This window comes from Moschus berezovskii, chromosome 4 (genome assembly GCF_049115385.1).
Source record: "Moschus berezovskii isolate FMDL1 chromosome 4, NW_MosBer_1.0, whole genome shotgun sequence".
In the NCBI taxonomy this organism is placed as follows: Eukaryota; Metazoa; Chordata; class Mammalia; order Artiodactyla; family Moschidae; genus Moschus; species Moschus berezovskii.
Window position 1 is genome coordinate 110,785,470 of NC_142463.1, and position 18,632 is coordinate 110,804,101.

The 18,632-nt window shown below is 56.7% G+C and overlaps 1 protein-coding gene across 5 annotated transcripts in view; it reads right to left on the bottom strand.

Moving 5' to 3' along the window:
• The window catches only part of MEF2D (myocyte enhancer factor 2D), a 35,046-nt gene extending 17,386 nt beyond the window's left edge, over window positions 1-17,660 (bottom strand). For 2 of the 5 annotated variants that reach the window (XM_055401526.2, XM_055401523.2), the window contains exon 1: window positions 15,575-15,916. The gene's annotated coding sequence lies outside the window, so the exon portion shown is untranslated. Of the gene's footprint in view, window positions 1-15,574; window positions 15,921-17,575 lie in introns of those variants that run through there. The other 3 variants (XM_055401524.2, XM_088835874.1, XM_055401525.2) reach the window with 3 other exon arrangements.
• Between the last annotated feature and the right edge of the window lie 972 nt (window positions 17,661-18,632).

The following is an 18,632-nucleotide window of genomic DNA, read 5'->3' on the forward strand; positions in this document are numbered from 1 at the left end:
CGCAGATCATACAGTCTCCACTGTAACTACTCAACTCTGCCATTGCAGTGTAAATGCAGTTGTGGACAACACAATTAAAAGGAATGAGTGTGGCTGTGCCCCCAATAAAACTAGATTTTTAAGAACAGGTGGCATGGCCAGATTTGGCCCATGGGTCATAGTTTGCACACTCCTGCTCTAGAGAAATGGGCCATGTCTAGAACCCAAGTTCAGACTAAGAGCAGTGCCCCCCAACCTCGCTCAGCTCAGAGCAGCAGAGAAAATATAAGATCAGTGTCATACAGGAAAGAGGCTGCTGGCAGCCAGGGAGACACAGGCGCCAGGCATAGGGACCCCCATCTCAGTACACCTATAAAAGCATCGGAGCCCACTGCTTGAAGAGCTCCAATTCCAGAGCCAGGAACGGAAATGGAGCCCACAATGAACAACATGAGGTAATGGGATGGAAGGAGGTACAGAGATGGCAGCCATGCTCGAGCCAGAAAAGGTGCATGCTCAGGGGTGGACAGCGCTCCAACAGGCCGGTGGGGGTGGGGTGGGGACGGGGACAGGATGGAGGCCCAAGATGACCCCACGGCCCTGCCGGCTCTGTGATTCCAGAGATGGAATAGTGGGGGACGGTGGCAGGGGGTCCATGCCTCCTCAAGCCACTCTGAAAGGCTCCTGGGAGGAGTCCCAGCCACATGCCAGCCCTCCTGCAGAGTTCCCCTTCCACTGAGTCCCTGAGGGAGAGACCACCACCCCCACCCAACCCAGTCACTGGAACCCCCTCCCCAGCCCCCATTTCAGTGGTTGCTGAGTTTCTCTGGAGCCTTTACATATCCACTCAACTGCGGCCCCCTGGGTTCCACAGCAGATTCCGAAGCTCAGCCTTGGCCATAGAGGGGAGCAGAGAGGGCCGGCAGGGACTCTGTGGACTTGGAAGGAGCCAGGAATATCCCTCCCCACTCTCTCCCATTACCAGGACTTTCCCTCAGGCCTTCCCTAGATCAGCTAACTGCAAAGAGCACTTCTGCTGAGTTCAGGTATCTTTGGAAAACAATGTAGCTCCCTCTCCACTCTAGGAAGGACCCTCTACCTCTCCCTCTTTCTTCCCAGGGAGAAATCCCCAAACACGCTTCCCCTCTTGCCTACCCTCAGGGTGCTCCATGGGCCCTGGGCCTTCTACTGTCCACCTTCACGCATGCCCTAGGACATCACCAACAGCAGCCCAGTCAGTCAACCCTGAGCTGGCTGAGCCGACACCTGGACCCAGAACCAGCTCCAGCCATCCCATCCTTTGCCTGTGACCCCAACCTCCGCCACACACTGTAAAGGCTCTACTCCAAGGATTTCGGCTCCTCTGCCTTCCAGTGCAACCCAAAGGCTGTATTTTCCAGAGTTTCAGTGCTATGGGCTTGGCAGTGAAGGCGGGGAGGAAATACTGAGGGCAAAGGAGGGCTAAGAAGAGGGCTTTCTTAAAATTTAATTATTCGAGCAGAGGGCTTTTAAAACAGGACTCTCTGATCTAGCCTTGCAAACCCCAATCTCGACTGGTGACTGCAGTTGCTGTAACCCTCCTTTGGCTTATGCCATCCGCCTGTCCCTCTCCTATTACTACCTCATTCTTGCCACCTTTTGTTCACCAGCAAATTCCTGCTGAGATACAACCACTCTCGGCTTATGGATCTTTGCTCTCATGATCCTCAGAAAAGTCATTCCTACAATCTAACTTTTCTTAGGTCCTCCCAAAGTTACTGACGCTCATAGTACTCTAATCTTTTCTTTCTAGCACTTATCGTGAATATGTGTGTGTGTGTGTGTGTGTGTGTGTGAAAGTCGCTCAGCAGTGTACGACTCTTTGTGACCCCATGGACTATACAGTCCATAGAATTCTCCAGGCCAGAATACTGGAGTGGGGAGCCGCTCCCTTCTCCAGGGGATCTTCGCAATCCAGGGATGGAACCCAGGTCTCCCCCATTGCAGGCGGATTCTTTACCAGCTGAGCCACCAAGGAAGCCCAAAAATGCTGCAGTGGGCAGCCTGTCCCTTCTCAAGCGGATCTCGACCCAGGGATCAAACTGGGGTCTCCCGCATTGCGAGCGGAGTCTTCACCAGCTGAGCCACCAGGGAACCCTATCATGAATGTAAATAGTCCTAATTCCGTGCTTCTGTTTAATGCCTGGCTCCCCTACAGGGCTGAAAATGTGTGAGGGCAGGAACCACATCTGTATTCTTCTACTCTGCCCCCTGTGAAGAGGAGCTCGAGAAACGTCTGTTGAAAGGAAGGAAGGGTTGTTTCATTGCCCTGACCCTGTGAGAAGTTCTTCCTGGGGTCTGACTTCCGTTAGTCCTGCTGGAGGACCGCTCCCTCACTCTGTGCTCTGTGGAAACACAACTCTTCCTCTCCCAGACGCACCAATAGCCTGCCTGTTTGGACACCATCTACCCTCCAACTACCCCTGCCACTTCAGCCCTCAACCCTCCCTACCCTCAGGTTGGTTGGTACAGAGGGTGAGACTCTGAAGTCTTCTAAGGAGCAGCCCTGAGCACATGGAGACGGAGAGGATGGGGTTGCTTAGGCAACTGTCGCCTAGCAACCAGCTCCCTGGCTGATCTCCTACACCGCCCCCCCCCCCACCCCCGCCTCATGCTGGGGGAGCTGGGATGCAAAAGGGATCAAGACTGAGAAGACAGGGAAGGCAAAGATACCCACTGAGCTTCCACTGACAGAGGAATGTCGGGGTTAAGAAGGCCAGACCTCATCTACCGCAGTCCCTTCCAAGGTAGCCCAAAGCACTTCTTACAACTCCAGGTTCCCGTGGCCCCTTCCCCATTGCCACTCCTGCCTCTGTACGAACACTGCCCAAAGAGACGATGCCCCTACCTCGGGCAGTCCTTCTTCCTCTCTAACTAGGAGCCCTCCCATAAACCAGGTCAGTCTGTGCTCCTCTCTTTCCCCTTCTGCTATCCATCCATTCTATGTTGCTGCAGAGTCTTGGAAAGCTTGGGGGCGAGAACATGAACTCAGCCCTTACTTTGGTAAAAGGGCTGGCTGGGGTCTGGGTGGGCACGATGAACCCTAAACTGACCCCATCTAAGGTATGGAGGCCTACCTTGTCCAAGCTTCCCTCCTAGCCAATTAGGGAAATTTTAATGAACACCTGGACCTCCTTAATTAGCCCTCTGCCTAATTACCTAACCAACTGCCAGGAGCCAGAGGCCTGAGCATCTGTTATCCAGATGTGAGCCTTTTCTTCCTCGCCCGGCCCAGCCCCATTCCTCTTCCCCTCTCCAGTCACGCCTCCTCTAGGAAGCCCTCCCAGATGACCTCACTTTTGGCTGCTTCTCCTGGAGGCCAAAGGCTTGGGAGGGTGGAGAGCGGCTATGGAGACCAGGGTTGTCCAGGATGGCCTTTCTGCTCCGGCGGTCCCAGGGCCCACTCAGTCCTGCCCTCAGGCCACAGCCATGCCTCGGGCTGGCAGCACTGCTGTCACTGAAAGTCCCCCCTCAAAGCTCCAGCTGACTCTGATTTACCGACTCTGGGCAGTGCTGGGAGGGCAGGACTGGGGAGTAAGAGGGAGCAGACAGAGAGACAGCCTCACCCCACGGAGACAGAAGGAGGGAAGGACGAGGGGGATGGCAGCTGAGTCGAGCCCCAGGGAGGCAGGTGAGGACCCACTGTGGAGAAGTGGGGCTGCAGAGAAGCCTTTGCTAGCGGAGTGCAAAGAGGGCAGGAGGCTTCTCTCACAACACTCTCGACAAGGAGGAGAGGCTGAGTGATGGGACCAGACATGCTGGGGTTCCAGGAGGACCCCACGGACAACCAGTTTTCTTTGCTGGGCCACAGACGCAACAGGAACACGTGGGTTGTACTGACAAGCAAAGGAGAGGCAAATAACATATAAAGTGTACCCCAAAGGGGGTCTTGGTTTGGAGGGGGCATGGGAGAAGTAACAGGCCCCTGCCTCCCCCAATGTAACACCTCTTGGTACCTGAGCAATATTCAAACCATTCTCGGGTTTCAGAATGATGCTATCTCAGTTCCTGTGTGAGGGTGGCCTGGGGCCAGCTGGAGGAGTGGGGGAGCGGTCAGGCAGCCTCTCGGAGCTGCGGAGCTGCCTGCCGTTGCAGCAGGACTGCCCTTCCTGGGGGAGCTGCAGGACAGGCGCCTTCCAAAGGTAACCCCCAGCTCCTCTCTCCTGCTGCTGTCAGGGGACCACCTACCACCCCGCTCCCCTTCCACCTAGATCCATCCTCCATCCCAGTGGCCCAGAGGCTCAGAGGCACTGCAGAGCATCTGCTTTCAGAGCTGCAACACCAGCGCAAGTCAAAATGGAGCAGCTGCCCAGAGAGGCTGAGTGAGCAGCCCCCGTCACAGAGCAACGGGCTTCAAACCCCTGCACTTCCACAGTGAGAAAGGGAACTCTCATTAAGCAGGCCCTTCATCCCTTCCTCCCAGGCTGCTCAGGGCTGCAGGCTGTGGACTGGAGGGGAAGGCAAGAGGCGCTGGAGACAGCTGTCATCCCTCCTCCCGCCCCTTCCCTGTGGCTGGGCTGCAGGGCATGAAATAAGCAGCAGGCACTGGGGGAGGGGGTGACAATCCAATCCACCTGTCACCCCCACAGTCAGGCGGCCTCAAGCAGTCTGCTCACTAACAAGGGAGGAGGCGTGGGTGAGGCAGACACAGAGGGGGGTGGCAAAGGGGGACAGACGCACAGACACAGGAAAAGAGACACCAAAAAAGCAGCAGAGTCCAAGAGGAAGACAGAGTGAGGGGCAGAGGTGGACAGGGAGCGAGAGGAAGCCAGAGGAGAGAGGGAGGCGGCCCGAGACAAAGGTTCAGAGAGAGGTGGGCAGAGCGCCAGGCAGGCTCAACCACTGCCTGCAGCGCCCTGACGCAGGCTGGGCATGGGGCGCAAGTCGAGAGGGCTCCATCCCTGCCCTGAAAACCTGCAGTCCCGCCAAGAGACAGACAAGGGCAGAGCAGGAGAGCCAGGGAGACCTTCAGGGGCCAGGACTGGGCCCAGACCTGGCCTGGGACAGAGCATCTCAACTCTTGGGGCTCTGGCTAGGTCCAGCCTTGAGGGCGGTCAGGCCCTGAGAGCGGGTGGATGGAGGTAAGCGGAAGGCCCCGGAGCCCCCTCAACACCCTGGGCACTGCCTCCATTCCTGCCCCACTCTAGGGCTCACAACCTTCCAGGCCACTCTCTCTGAGCACAGACAGCGGCTGGGTGGGGGCTCTGGACGACGGGTGGGAAGGGGAGCTCAGGGACCACGGAGAGGCGGGGCCCAGGCAGGCATCCTGGGGTTCGCAGCCTCAGGGGTATACAGAGCCCTTTCTTCACAAGCGCTGTACTAGTCCTGGAGTTGGGGGCATTCCCCTCCCCTCAAAGTCTGGGCCAAGGCAGGGCCCCTCTCCCTGACCCTGCACGGTCCAATGCTCACACGCCCAGCCAGCTCCCCACCCCCTGCTCCCTGGCTCCTCTCTGCTCTCCATTCTCTCTGCCCCTCTCAGTTCCCCCTCCCACGCACTTGCCCTGGCGTTCTAGGGGCTGCTCTCAAAGGCACAGGCCGGACCCAGCCCCATCCTCCTCCTCCTCCCTTCAGCGTAAGGTTTGGCAGGCTCACTCCCCAAACCCCTGGTTCCCACCGTCGTCCCCTCCCTCCGGGACTCCCCTCCCCCAGCCCAGCAGCCTCAGGGCTGGGCAGGGGCTATTTTTAGTCTGGGCACTGAGCTAATTTTAACTCACCGACAGGGGACCTGGGGGCGGGCTGTCGGGCTGGGGGAGGGAGAGAAGGACCAGTCCAAGAAAGCTGGACGTGGGGCGGGGCGGGGGGGGGTGTCTTAGGTCCCAGGCGCCCTAAGTGGAGGCAGGCACTGCAGCCCCAGTTGAAGGCACAGGACTCGACCTGCCAAGAGGAGCACCCAGTGTGGGGAGCAGGGCTAGGGGCCCTCCCTCCAGCTTCCGCTGGACAACTATCCCGAGCCCCACCCCAGGTTTCCCGCCCTCTTCTCCTTGGCAAGTCTCCTGAGATGGGTCATCCCGGTCTCTGCCCAGGAGATGCCTCTCTCGTGAGGGTCTGCCTCCAGAGCCTACTCCACTGCTTCCCCACCCCAGCCTGTCTTTCCTGTAGTCTAGCTCTCATCCTTCCTGTAGCAGCTCAGAAGCCCAATAGCTCCCTACAGAGGCAGCTGCCAACCGCCACCCCCAACCTCTAGCACTTCCCACCCAGCTCTGGCCTTCCATTAGTGGCCTCTGGGCTGGCTCCCAGGACCCACCCTAGTCCCTACAGGTTCCGGAGCCATGCTGCTGACCTCAGATATAACCGGGGGTGGGGGGGGCGAGGGGGTTGGTAACAGGAGATGGAGTCCTACTAGAAACGGGAGAGGTGAGGAAGGGCAGTGAACAGCCCAGGGAAATACTGGGACTGTGGGTAGGGATTCTGGGTGCTTGGGTTCAAGTCCCTGCCCTGGCCCTAACTCACTGTGTGAACTGAATAAGTCACTGTCCCCTCCAGAGTTCACCCCCCCGCTCCCAGCCAGTACAATGGGTAGGTGGCATGGACCAGGTACCCTAGTGCCGTTCCAACCTAGACATTCTGTTCCTATGCTCTCTATAGAGCCCCAAAAGAAAGGGAGATCAGGACTCTTGCCACACCATGGAGAGGTAACAGAGGAGACGGCCGGTTACGTGCCCTGTCCTTCAGCTTAGGAGGGGAAGCAACATGGAGGCCAGAGGAGAGAAGGCACAGGCCTGACGAAGAGCGAGTGCTTTCGGAACGATAACCCCCACAACAGGTGGCCAAGGTTTGACAGAGGCTCAGGGCAGGGCAGGGCAGGCGCCAGGCGGGGCACACGGGCTCCGGCGTCAGAGGTTCTGCCAAACAAATCCCCTTACACACACAGAATGCTATCCGACCCAGGGTTTGGGAACCTGCTTCCGGTTAGAGCAGTGACTGACCCAAGGTCACTGTCATGGTCATCAGGGGGGCCCACTCTGGAAGCCGAGCTGGAGCCTTGCTTCATGCTCCAGCTAGCAGGCTGATCAGTAATGACTCACTACTGCTCATCTGCATGGGTATTTGCATAGTGTATCTGATCTTATTCCATCCACTTTTACTTCCCATTCCAGGACCTGGGACGCCCCCACCCAGCATTCCTAGGCACTTAGGGATCCCAAGTGGAGTTCTTGGCACCTCAGATCTCCCATCTCATCCTTCTCCAGAAAACATCCCTCACTTGATCCAGTAGTACTGTCTAGAACTCTCAATCCAACAGGGTCCTCCACTCGTCTAGGTCCCCTGTCCAGAAAGGAATGTGAGGGAAGAAAGTGTTATTATGAGAAGCAACTGAGCAATGGAGCTAGAGGAATTTTATAAGATTCACGAGGTAAAGTGTGATCTTTCCACAACGGCCTGGGGTTCCTCCGGAGAAAATCCCTAGTCTCCTCTTTAGTGACAAGGCTGGGACAGCGGTAGGATAGGGGTGGACCGTCTTTTACTTCTATTTCTTTCTCCATGTCTAAATTCCACTCTCAAGAGTGCAAACTGAGAGGAAACAGCCTAGTACAGCGTGCAAGATAGATGTTAAGACATCAGAGAGGGCTTTCCAGGGCTGTCTTTGAACTCACAGTCATCTCTGGGGCAAAATTTGCTTTGTTAGACGTTACTTGACGAAGCATGAGCAGCTGGTAACACTTGGGAGGGGATGATGGCCACAGCATGATAGTCCAACCACGGGAGCTAGAAGATAGCCGATCCCTTGCCTACCTTGAAGAGGTCAAACTGACCTCTGTTTGTCCAGTTATAATACCTATGCTTCCAGTCATACCCCATGAAACAATGAAGTCAAGCAGTGGTCTACTATCCCAGGAAGTTCTTCCTGCTATCTAACCACCATCCCACCCACTGCAGCCAACCCTTCCCTGGCAACCTAAGCTCGTTCCACTCATCTCAATCAGAGTGGTGGACGGGGGCCCCTGGCCATCGAAGCCTCGGTTGAGGAGAGGTGGGGCGGTTGGGACGGTTAGTGTGTCACCTTCCACCTCCCCACCCAACTTCCCTCTGGGGTCTCAGGAGACAGAAGTGAAAGTGGCAGCTGGGGCCTTGGGGGCGGGTCAGCCTGAGAGCCGTTGGGGTGAGCATAATGCCACCAATGCTGGGTCTGGGCTGCCTGCCGTTGCAGCAGGTGGGCTGATGGTTAGATCATAAGAGGGACTGCCCATGGAAATGAGGGCTTGGGAAAACAATGATGTGTGGGCCCCTGGCCAAAGGAAGAGCAAGCTGAAGAGAAAAAAGCGGAGGAAAGCAGGCAGTACAGTCTCAGGAGGGCTCTCTCTTCCAGGGCAGTGGTTTGTTCCCTTGTTTAAAGCAGTGGGGTCCTTTGTTTTCCCATCCACAGAACAGGGGCAAGGCTGCTCAGGCTGAAGCAGATGAAGGGACTGCATGTCCTGACTGCTGGGACAGGAGAGCAAGGAGAGCAGGGAGGGGCCCGAAGCCGGGCCCTCACACTGGACAGCACCAATGCCAGGGGAGGGGAGGCAGAGGAGGAGAACGCAAAGTGTTCACCTACTATTACCACCAGCACCCCCACCCCAAAGAGGCCAATCCAATCAGGGAGAGCAAATCCTCCTAGAGACATCATGACCTCGGGAAGCCACCGAGGATTTAAAGGGGCCGCTCAGGGTGGCAGCTGGGTCTCCTTCTGACTCGAAGGACAGTCCTCTAAGCCCCTGGCAAGGGAGGGCAGGCAGTGCGGCTGCGTGGGCCTGCTGAGGCGGCCAGCCAGGCAGCTCTTACAGGATTAGCTTGCTGCTTTCAGGAAAGGTGCCAGGTGAGGCTAAGATGCCCAGCCAGATGGAGCACCCCCCACCCCCACAGGCAGACAGTGGCCGGGGGGTGGGGGCGGGGAAGTACCTGCACAGATCTATGCAAACACTTGCCCCCAGATTTGATCCATGCCCTTCACCAATACGCAGTTTCTCACCCTTTCGTGAAGATACTGTACACAGACCCCTCTGATCACTGACAGTGAGGATCCCTGTGTACCCAGCTTTTTCTGCCATTTCTATCATCAAGAGCTGCCCTCAGTCTAAGGAGGAAGTCCAGTCTATTGTCTGTTCTCAGTCCTTCTGCCACACTTTACAACCAGAGCCCCACCCCAGTGAGCAGGTGAGGAGGCCAAGAGGTTCCTCCTCTCTGCTCCCTGTCAGCTCCCCACCCTCTGGGCTGACAGGTGGGGGAGACAAGAGGGAACAGCTGGGCCAGGACACCTGTCCCCACCCAGTCAGCGTGGGCCCCACAGGCCTGCCATGGGGTATGCATAGGGGAGTCAGCAGAGAGGGGCAGGCAGCTGTGGGGGGTGGAGGGAAGGGGCTCAGAGGTCCAGAGATATGACTGGGAAGGCCTGAAGCAACACTTTCAAAACCAGCCCTTCCTCCAGGTCTACCCCCAACCATCAATACACACAGGCTCTAAAGGTTTGAGGTCATCGGCCCCATCCCCTTGCCTCCGTGTTACTTGATCTAGCTGGAGCGGGGAGACTCCACAAAGAGCCCAACCCTCCCTGCCCACCCACACCCACTCCTGCAGTTGGTCTTCCCTTGAGGTCTGAGCATCAGCTCTTACTCCTTCTCGTTCTCCCAACCCTCAATCCCAAGTATTTGCTAGCAGGGGTGGAGGCAGGGAAATCACGAGAGATAAGTAAGCATGCAGCCAGAGGGATCTGCTAAGACTGTGGGGTGAAATGAGGAGGGGACAGTTCTGAGACAAGGAGATGGCTGCATGGTGAGGGCAGAGCGGGGCTCAGCTTCCCAAGCCCACCCCTGGGTCTTCTCGGGGCCCCCCTCAGACCCCCTCACATCAGGTTCCTGCCTGGGACACAGTGTGCCCCTGCCCCACCTTCTGGACCACGGCCTTAGCAGACAAGTCCAGGGCCAGGTTGGAGCTGACCATACAGCCACTTTCCAAGCATCCACTCTGTGTTGAGTACCACACATTTTCCCATGGAACCTTTTAACCCTTTTTTTTTTTCCCCAGGGGAGACATCTCTGTTTCATAGAAATGGAAACCAACTCAGAGATGGGCAGGGACTTGCCCAAGGTCACCAGCAGTAAGTGGCAGAGGTGGGCTGACTGCTGAGCACAGTGCTTCCCTGCACAGTTTGGACTGAGAGCAGGCAGGGTCTCCCTTCCCAGAAACAACAGCACATTCCTTCCGGGGCAGATTCCTTACCATCAGGCTCAAGTCAGCCTGCCTCTCACCCTTCACACAAGCCCAGGACTCTTGTAGCTCAAATCTTTCCTGATCGAGTCTCTCTCCTCAGTCATCTCATATGGAAGCTTTAGAGGGTACTAACCAGTACCCAGGAGGGGTCTGAGTGTCACCTGTTCCTGCTTACATATCCCTGCTTTGGGAACCTTACCCCGTGACAGTCAATCAGAAGATAATACCTTCTCAGGGAACTAAAGTGTGTCCCCTCCACCCCGTCCCCCAAGCTGCCACCAGATCCTAATCATCTGCCTTCCTGTCAGGGAATCCTATTGGGTTGGTCCTTCCCTTCAGTGCATCTTCCTCCTACCCCCAGGTCTCCCTGGGCCTTCCTTTCCACTGCCTTTCCTGTGGGCAGGATCCTTCCCTTAATCTTAGACAAAATCCCTTAGCAACTCCTAACTGGGAAAACTTGAGCAAGTCACTTAAATCTCTTACTCAGTCTCCCTAATTACAAAGGAAAAAGCAAATGAAATAAGTGTATGAGAAATAAATGAATCTTCTTATGCTTCCATGCCCAGCACAGAATTTGGCACACAGGGACACAACAAATGGAAGTTTCCTTCCTCCAGTCCCCAGGGATCTCAAAAGTTTTAGTTTTTGGTCTCCAAAGCACATTGGAAAACAGGGTGAGTGGGGTACTGCCTGAGGGTAAAGTGCTCATGACCACGGAGCAAAACAAGCTACCTCTCTGTACGCTTCCTGGGCCTTTCTAACTCCTCGGGGAGTGGCCAGAGCACCACGCCAAGGTCAGTGACCAAGCTTAGAGCCTGGAGCCTCCTGGGAGGCTGGGAGGGTGAGTTTAAGTGAGTAAATATGGTCCCACCTGGGTGAGGCCAGCAACAGGCCAGAGCTCCACACAAGTCCCTCTCCTCCCAGCCTACGACAGAGGGGAGAGAGACCAGACAGGAGGCGCAACTGTCAACCCCCAACCCCAAGCTCTCAGGGTCTCGTGCAGAGTCAGTGAGCGCATCGCCCGTCTCCACACTAGAGAGGATCAGCCAGAAGCATGGCTAGGCTCCCAGGAAGGGGAGCTTGTGGACACAGCCTCAAGAAAAGGGAAAATCAGATGCAAAGGGTCCTGGGGATGGTCCAGGGTAGGGGTCAGCCCCGAAATGCCCGAGGGCTCAGATGTAACCTCGACACCTCGCACTGGCCGTGCTTGTCTGGGCGAGTGGGCGGTGCGACAGAGACCGGTGACAAACCACCAAAACACCCAGGTGCCCTGCTCGCCACAAAGCCGGGCGAAACCCCTGTGCATCTGCAAAGCGGACCCACCCCAGGACATGCGCGCAGCTTGAGGGGCCAAGGCAGGCTGAGCCAGGGCCACAGAGGGACAAACGGTGGCGTGGATGGAGTGGCGGGCAAAGGGCAGTGATGGAAGTCAGCCAGGATCCCCCAACTCACACACCATGCTCTAGCTCTAAACTCAATTCCTCGAGCTCCCTTCAACACTCCTCTCTTTAGGGCTTTCCATGCCTCTGCCTTCTCGCCTCCTGTCCCCTCACCCTGTTTTCAGTCTCTGATCTTCTAATTATCTTAGACTTTCAGGACCCCCACCGCCTACAGGACGCAGTGGCTCCAAGGGTGTGGACACACCCGTGTGTATGTGCTGCACACCTCCATGCACGTGTGCCACTAAACGCTATGGACCTGCCAGATGTATCCAGGCATGCTGGTTTCCATAGGACCCCCACTCACCCGCCCTTGCCAGGTGAAAGGGGCCCAAAGGCTAGCCATCCCACAAGTCCAGGACAAACTCTCCTCAGGATACTTGTAGTCCCAGGCAGCACGGGAGAAGAGAAGATAAATATGCCAGGAACCAAACAGCACCATCCACACTAGGCCAAAGTTCAAGGCCTTTCAGCAGAGCCACCAAGAGCCACTGGAGAAGAAAGTACTTTGAGATCCGTCTTTCTCCGGCCAAGTGGGAGCTCGCTCTCTCTCCCTCGTCCACCTCCACTGTTACGGCCTTCCTGAAGTCTAAGCTCCATTCTGCCTGCTGAAGCTGTGGACAGACGGGGACATCAACCACCACACAGAAAGGGGTTCAGCTCCCAGAAGAGAATCACCTGTGCCTGACACCTCCTCCTCACCCCATGAGTAAGTCACCAAACTGGGACAGAAGGACAGACGGTTGGCCGGACTCCGGCCCCATGACTGGCTCATAAAAGCCACTAGCGATTACAGTGATGCTGAGGCTACGCTGGCCCCGCCACCATCTCTTCCTTCCCTCTAAAAGGCAGAAAATTGCCTCAAACCAATTGGCTTGAGAGCCTGGAGAGCCCCAGCCCTGATCCCAAGGGGTGGGACGCGCCTGTCAGCACAGTGCCGCAAGACCCAGAACCTGAGCTGAGGTTCGCGGGCCAGGTCTGATCCTCAGACCCACTTCCAGAACCCTGGTGAACACCAGCGATGACTTGCTCCCGAGAACTGAGGTCTCCATTACCCATCCCCCCACCTCCCCTCCTCCAGTAAGGCCCCCATCCTCTGGACTAGAGAGACAAGGAAGCAGGAGGCCTCGCTCTCACACACTGGGTAAGAAATGCTGGGCCCACCCATTTGTTTCTGGCTCCCTCTGCCCTCACAGAGGCACACAAGTGGGTGGCAAGGTGTCCAATGCAGGGTCCCATCCACACCAGGCCAGGGTGAGCACTGAGACTGGACCAAAGCCAAATGGGGAGGGCAGGGGGCCTGGCTGGCCAGAAGATGGCTGACAGGAGGAGGAGAAAGGCAGGCCTCTCTGGGGGCACAAGGGCCAGGAAAATCCACAGCGCAGACATTCCCAGGGCAGAGCCAGGGAGGAGCAGGGGCTAGGCCACAATCAGTGAGGGCCTAACCCCCAAGGCCTCTTCTTTCCTGTCCTTCTCGGAGGCCAGCAGGCCTCCTCCAGCCTCCTGACTATCGGTTCTCCAGCCCCAACCTGAAAAGTCTACCCTCTGCCTTCTCCCCTCATCACACCTCCCAGGAAAAACCCAGGAAAGATTTAAAAAAAACACACACACACAAACCTTCTGGAGAGATTATGTAACAAGCAGCCAGAAAGACGATCATATCTCCCAGTCTATGAGAAGAGCCAGGAGCCAAGAGAGGCAGATTTGGGAAGCCCAGGCTCCTCCAGTCCAGGGACAGCAGGTACAGAGTAGGGGCGACAACAGGCAGCCCCCGTCACACTCCCAACTCCTCCACTACTCTGTTCCAGGCACTGGGTACAGCAGACAGAACCTCCCATGCCCATCCCCCATTGCAAGGGTCCTGCTTCTCCCCTTGGACCAGGGCCTCCAAGGGGAAGGACCGTGTCTTTCTTCCTGTGGTCTCTCCCTGCTATGAAGCCATGCCTGAAAGAGTAGTGGCTGGACTAAAGCACTGACACAGATTTTCTGTGTGACAGATTTAAAAAACAACCTCTCTGGCCTCTAAAGGATGGTAAGTAAAAGCTCCCCCTTCCCACAAAGAAACCAGAAACCCTTCCCTTTACAAATGTACACACACACAAATATATACCAACACGTACCAGTAGTGCTGGGAGAGGGTCGGCATGGGAGTTACAATAAAGAGAATACGACCCCTGAGACCCAAGGGCCTGTATGTCTGCTGGGAAAAGTGGGAAAAGACCGACACACGAACTCCAGTGATCCCCAATCACTCCATAGAAACGGGCACTCAGCCACCTCCACACTGACCCCACCCTACCCCCATCTTCTGCCCAACACACTGGGAAACCACAGGAAGGAAATTCATTCCCAGGCATGCCGTGGGAGCTGGGACAGCCAGGCTAAGTCCTGGGGCGGGTGTGACCTGGCGGCCACAGGCGGGTGGACATCTGTGAACACTGACATGTGCTTTTTTCAACACTCTCCTTGACTACTAAGACTTCCCTGTTGGGGGTTTGGAGGGGAGTGGGAGGTGGACAGCTCTCTAACTTCAAAACACCCAATCTCCTGCTGGCCTGGGCTCCCCTGCTATCTCGAGGCCAGAGCAGCCCAAGGTCACCGCCCCAGACGTTAAACTTCCCATAGTCCAGGCTGGGCCCTGAATTGCCTAGAAGACCCACAGAGGGAATGGGGAGAAGAGGTGGGGAGGACCACTCACCCAAACCAAAGAAACCTGGGCTACAGAGACCTCAAAAGGGGCTGGGCACTCAAAAGGGGGACACAGGATCCACCCACTGTACCCTCCCCCAACCCATCAACAATGAGCTGCTTAAAAGGAGGCAGAGAAAGCCTCCCACTGAAAGGACAAACCTGGGATAACCTAGTCAGTGGTTCCAAGGGTGCCCACACTCAGGAGCCCTCCCTTCATTAGGGAGAGACCTCAGGAGGCCTTTGAGAGATTAGCTTGAATCACTAGGGGAAAGGAGACCCTGCCTGTAAGACCAAACCAGACAGGAAAGGGGCTAGCACTGGAGTGAAAGACTAGCTGCATCTCAGTCTCCTTGGTCCTCCGTCCCCAAAAGCCCCCCAACACTCACTAGACCCCCACTCCCAGCCCAGCTCAGCCTGCCATAGGTGAGGAAAGCGACTGGAGAACTCTCGCCCAGATGTTGAACAGCTGCAACTTCTGGCAGGAGGTTCTCCAGTTGGGTCTACTGACAAACCAGATCAGGGGTCTCGGGAGGAGAGGGCGAGAAGGTCCCAAGGAAAGGCCCTGCGTGCCCACCTCCGCGGTGACTCCGCGTCCCAACTCCACAGGCACCGGGCAAGCCCGGGCCCCGGACACACACACGCACACACACACACACACTCTCACACACCCCAACCCACCACCCCGGTGTCATCTGAACAACATCCCCCCTCCCTCCCCCGCTTCCCAAACAGCTGCGGCTCCCCCCGCCCCCACCCTCCGCCGCCCTTCCAGGCCCCCTTCTGCACCATTTCGGGCCAAGGAGGAGGGAACAGGCGGCGCGAGCAGGGAGAGGGAGGGCGGGCCGGCTGTTAAAATGTCAGTCGCTCCCGGCTGTCACCGGAGACCCCTTCTGAGGATGGCGCCCCTTCCCAGACCACTGCGGGGCCCGCCGTCACCCCAGGACACCAACAGACCGGCGCGCCCCCAAGCCGTCCGTCCCCACCCCGCTCCCAACACCCAAGGGAATTACAGCCCACTCCACTTGTGCCCGTCAGCCGACTCCCTCACCCAGTCCCCCATGTAATCTCCCACCAACGCCACACGCAGAGAGCCCGCTCCGCGAGTCCCTCCCGGCCCAGGAGGCCACCCCATCCCACCCCGCAGGGGGACGGTCTGGACCACCCTCCACCCCAACCTCGGGGCGGGGTGGGGGAGGGGGCCTCTTAAAGCGGCAGGCGCACTATTTTTCTTTACTCACCGGCCCCGCTGGGGGAAGGGAGGGTGTCACGGCCGGGAGCGGGTCGCTCTCGCCCCTAGTCCCGGGGCTCTTCAGCACCTGGAAGCCGCAGCTCCGGGCGAGGGGAGTAATTAGCGAGGCCGGCGTCCGCGCGGGCCCTGGGCGGCGCCGGGGGGCCTGGGCCCCCGTCGTGGGCACGCGAGCGGGCAGGCAGACGGGGGACCAGGGCCGACCGCCCGAGCCGCCTCGGCTGTTGTTGATATTTTGCTTCCTTCCTCCTTTCGGGCTCCAAAGGTAACTCCTCCAGCCCCCGGGAGTCGAGGCCGACGTAGGCACAGCTCAGCCTAGCTTGAGGGGTGGGGGGAACGGGGTGATGGACAGGCGGGGGGGCCAATGGGAGGACCCCGTGGGGGCGAGGGGCGGGGCCGGAGCAGGGGCGGTCCCGGAGACGCGGCCCCGCCCCTCGCTTCCCTCGGGCCGGCTGGGCCGGGCAGGGTCGGCCCCCACCCCACCGCCCTTCCCAGCTAGGCTGCGGCGGCGGCAGCGGCAGATCCCTCCGCCTGCCGGGAGGGAGGGCGGGAGGAAGCGACAGAGCGAGGCGAAGTGGGGAGGCAAGACCCAGAGGCCTCTAAAGGGATCAGCCTGTGTCCGTGGTGCCGGCTTTAGCTGGCGGGACGGCCGCCTAGCGCCGCTGCCACCATGCGCTTGAGGAGGTCCTTTCCGGGGAGGTTCTGCGGACTGCGCGCATACTCTCCCATGTACTCAAGCTATATCTACAACTCCCCCAACCCCCAAGCCCCGAGAGAGTTGGGAGGTGGGAGTCTTAGTAGATAAATTAAGGGTAGATGCTAGGTGTTGAAAAGATTCCGTCTCTCTCACTTAGGGTGTGCCGAAGCCCCACTTAAAGAGACAGGTGCATTTCTAGGGGGTTACCTGGCGAACTCGTTTGCTCCCTCTACCTGTGACAGGCCCCCTCCCTTCCCGGGACCGGCTCGGCTGACGCCCAGCAATTTAAAGCGACAGCTCATAGTTCCTGGCTGACCTAATCCCGGGTGCCTGCGGCCCCAGAGCACTTACAGCCGAGGGGGGCAATTTAAAGGGGTGTGACCTTAATTTCCCCCAGCACAGGAAACGCCCAAAAGCGTCTTATTAAAGAAGCAGTAGTAGCTGTTTTAAAAAGTTTATAATTCCTGTTTGCTCCAGGGTGTGGTGAATCCTCTCCTGCCTTGCAATCGGAGTGTGGGTGCCATGTGTACTGGACAATTGACCCTGTCAGACTTACTCCCCGTTACTCCAATGTCAGCTTCCTATCTTGAGCTTGACGAAATGATGGAATCTGGCTTAGATGTCAAAGAACCTTGCAGAACAGAAGGGCACTCAGTTCTTCACATACTCTGATTCCTACTGGGTCTGATTTACTGGACAAAGACTCAATTCTAGGTTAAGGGTTAAAAAGACAAATATACCCCTGAAAGGGGCTTCATGTTATGGTGATTAAAGGCATCAACTTTGGGGGAGTCGAGCTATCTTGGTTCAAATCCTTATTCCACCATTTATTAACTGGGAACACAGGCACATTACTTAACTTCCCTGTACCCCATAGGTAAAATAGAGATGATGATAATAGTACCTAACTCATAAATTGGTGTGAAGATTAAATTAGTTCATACAAGTAGATTGCTTTGAAGGGTAGCCCATGCTGTTTTATAATAAACTCAAGGGCTGGGCTGTCGAGACACCTTTAGGCCCATTATCCCACAGGAGCCTCAGAGGAAGCAAGTTCAGTGGAACTGCTTTGCAAATAGGTTGGAAGCTTGTCTTATGTTTTAAGACAGGAAGCCAGCAGGCTATTTCCTTGGCCTCAGTTTCCGTCTCTTCCACCTGACCACTCCTTCTGGAAAACTGATTTCAACTCTCCCACTTTGTCCCCAAAAGTAGCTTCTTAGTTCCCCATTAGATTTAGGAGTTGGGGCCCCAGCACCAGAAAATGTCTGTCTTCCCTACCAGGCGCAGCTGGCTTACCTGAAGGACCTCAGGGTAGGCAGGGGGAGCCCATCTGCCTGGTCCCCAAGGACTCTGAGAAGAACAGAGCCTTATGCCAGGCCTGGGTCTATGGCAATAGCACGATGGGAAAGTGCCCCCCCACCCCTCAACTGGGGAACCTCCCCTCACTTGTGGCCTCTATTTTTAGTGCTTCCCCAGGCTCTAGCTGGAGAAACCGTTTAGTCATCAGGGTGTTTATTTTCCGGCTGTTTCCGACGTCGGGAAAGCAGAATGTTGAGACTGGAGAGATCCAGGGCTGCTGGAAAAGACTTCTTAGGGACGGGCCTGGGAACTAAGCCTTCAGACCACTGGGTCCCAGATCACAGGAAAAAATTAAAGTGGGGAGGGGGCATCCAAGACCCAGGAGACCAAGAGAGCTGGGTTAATCAGACTGCCTTCAGTTTCAAGGCTCTCCCAGCTGAAGACCCCTCTGGCACCAGCTCTAGTTGAAGGATTCTCTCCCAAAACATTAACAGTCCCGGTACAAATTCTTTCCCAGAGCTGATTCCCAGAATCCCCCTCCACAATGTCCTATATACCTGCATGGTGAGCCTCCCGCCAGCCGCAGCTCAGCCAATCTCAAGCCCGAAGCAGGCTTGTCAGGGCTGTGATTGGCCAGCTGGTCCTCCCCCGCCTTGGAATGTTGGGTCATTAACAAAGGAATGAGGAAGGAAGGTAGGTGAGTCACCTGGGAGGGTGATAAAGGGCCAGGAAGAGCAGGAGAGAGAAAGGAAGGGAGGGATAAGCTCAGTAGAGGAGATGGAGTATCCTGGACCCTGAGATGCTGAAATGACAATCCAGTAGAAAACACAGTAGGAAAGAGTAGAACAGGCTGACATTACAAGTGGAATAGAATTTACATATACACTTATTTATAGAGAGAAATTCATAGGAAAGGAAAAGTAACAAACATGAGGGCTTGATTTCCATGGAGAACTAAGAAAGGATCTAGGGAGTACTGCTGCAAGTTAGACTATAATAAAGGCTTCCGGAAAATGACTCACTATATCTTTTTCTTCTAGCCCCTGGACTACCC